Below are 2615 nucleotides of genomic sequence, written 5' to 3' on the forward strand. Positions count from 1 at the left end.
AGCTATTGAAAATAAGGGAAACCATGGGATCTATGTTTCTTTGGACCTGGCTTACTTCATTTAGTAAAATTTTTTCCAAGTCTTTCCATTTCCTAACAAATTGGGTGATGCCATTTTTTTTGTCTGATGGAGGCATAGAATGCCATTGTATATATTTACCACGTTTTCTTGATCCATTCATCTACTGAAGGGCATTGGGTTTGGTTCCATATCTTAACTGTGGTATATAATGCTTCAATAAATATAGCTGTGCTGGTAGCTTTAGTGTGGTCTTGTTTGTAATCACTTGTGTAAATGCCCCAAAGTGGGATTGCTGGATCACAGGGGAGCTTTATGTGGAGTCTTTTGAGGAACCTCCATACTGCTTTCCAAAGTGGTTAAAGAAGTTTACACTCCCACCAAGAATGCAGTAGGGTTCCCTTGTGACCAAAGCCCCTCCAGCATCTGTTGTAAAAATATGGATCGCTCACGAATTTGGGTGTCATCCTTGTGCAGGGGCCATGCTAATCTTCTCTATATTGTTCCAATGTTAGTATATGGGCTGCAGGATTAAGCACAGAACATTAAGCTAAATGAACCCCAAGATAAGGACACAAGTTTTTTTTTTTCTGTCTTGGTATTATTTCTAACATACTTATACCGTATGATGTGATTTTTTTGTTTCTTTATATGTTTCTCCCCAATGTTATAACTCCTGTTTTCACTGTATTTGAAGCTGGTGCGCCTACATCTTGTATATACGTTTCTCTAATTCGGGGAGGGGAAGGCAAAAACAAAATGTTTAAATAAGAATATGGGTTAACCCATTGTAACAATGAGATGCACAAGACACTATGTTGAGAAATTAATTTTACAATTTAGGTGGGGGAGGAGGGGTAGTGTACTTGCAGAGCTGGGAGGGAAAGGGGGGAAATAAAGGAAGAGGTAACAATGCTTGTGAGGAAATGTACTCATTACCTTTCTCATGTAAATGTAATCCATCTTTACAGTATTTTAAAATAAAAAATGTATAAAAATGAAAAAAAATCAAGAAGGAGCCAACAATGCTTGATAAGAAATATACTCATTACCTTGCTCATGTAACTGTAACCCCTCTGTACAGTATTTTCACAATAAAAAACTTATTTAAAAACAAATAAAAAATGCTAAAATCTTAATTAAAACACCAGGTAACAAAAAAGACTACATTAATGCAAGTATTTTGTGGAATTCATGGATTAGAGGAAGTAATCTAGAACCACTGGAAAGTAAGATCAGCAATAAAAGGGGGGGAACAAAAAGATGACAATAAGTACTATATTTTCCAGCAAGTTATTCTTGCTAGAGATCAGTCCTACTGGGAAACCTGAGAGAGAGAATAGAACCCACAAGGTACAACTTTCAGATCTGAGTGAAGAAAAAACTAAATGTTTATTAGCCAGCTACCATTTGTCTTGAGGGCTATTCCTGGGGGTTTTAGAGCTCCAAATTGTCAGCCTGCCCTATATACATGGCACAGATATGGTGAGCTCTGATGGCAGTAGTAATACCTCAAGCAAATATTTTAAAGAATGGTTGGGGTGCTCTAAAATGGGGTGTTCTGAAATGGTAAATGTTGACCAATATCAAAACAGCAACTTGTGTATAGGATTTATGATATTTATTTGTGTCTTTTCCTTGGAATAAATTATTATAGAAGGACAGAAAATATACTGATAATGTCACTAAAACCCACCTTTCACCCTCTCTATTACAAATAGAGAACCTTATGTGTATGAAGTAGGTTGAGAGACAAAGAGGTTGTGATGTTTATAGAAATTTTAATAACCTTGATTATAGTTAACTGTATTGTACTATGCTAGCTTGCATCATTGTATTTCCAATTTCCTGAATCTTTAAAAAAATCTATTTAAAATCTCCCTCTATGGCTTTAAACAAGGGGAATTGCTGTGATTATAATCAGCCCCTAATTTGCAAATATAATTCTATACCACATTTTGGGTAAGAATGGATTTCTGCAAAATAAATATTGCTGTAAACATAATCAGCTGAGCTTTAGTAATACCAAGGAGTTATTAGCCTTTACTGTTCCCAACACCATAAGCAAAATTCTAGCACTCTGTTTCACTACCAAGATATGGTATTTTAGTCTTAGGTTTATGATGTTCTGTAGTCACTTTGGTTTTGATTTGTATTTCTTTGGTAATTAAGGGATATATATGACTGGTAGCTCATGTTCTATTCTATGACAAAACTAAAATTTTGTTCATATATTAATTTTATTTTAATAATCATATTTTACTTACTTCTGTCATGTTTCCATGTCAGTTTATTTCAATTTGTGGGAAGTGGGAACATCCATTTTCTCTAAATTATTTTACTGACTTTCCTATGCCATTTTTGATTGGACATTCTTATTTCCTTAATTTAAAACAGTTCAGTTAGTTTTATCACTGTCTTTACAGTTGATAATTTGGAGTCTATCAGTGATTTCTAACCAATGACATAAGGTTATTTTCCTGTAAGAGGATCCAGAGATTGCAATGTTTCATCTTCCCATTGGAAATATTTTTTTCAGGGCTTAGGCAGTACATGGAGTAAGTTGAGAGTGACTCTGGGTTTCATTTCTTTGCAAA

General features: G+C 34.6%; 1 non-coding gene across 1 annotated transcript; it reads right to left on the minus strand.

Moving 5' to 3' along the window:
* Positions 1-451: 451 nt before the first annotated feature.
* LOC138832762 (U6 spliceosomal RNA) lies at positions 452-557 on the minus strand. The gene has a single exon (XR_011373690.1). It is a non-coding gene; the product is annotated as a U6 spliceosomal RNA (small nuclear RNA).
* Positions 558-2615: the final 2058 nt, after the last annotated feature.

The sequence above is a fragment of the Dipodomys merriami genome, unplaced genomic scaffold (assembly GCF_024711535.1).
Source record: "Dipodomys merriami isolate MVZ:Mamm:240054 unplaced genomic scaffold, mDipMer1.0.p SCAF_2, whole genome shotgun sequence".
Classification (NCBI taxonomy): domain Eukaryota; kingdom Metazoa; phylum Chordata; class Mammalia; order Rodentia; family Heteromyidae; genus Dipodomys; species Dipodomys merriami.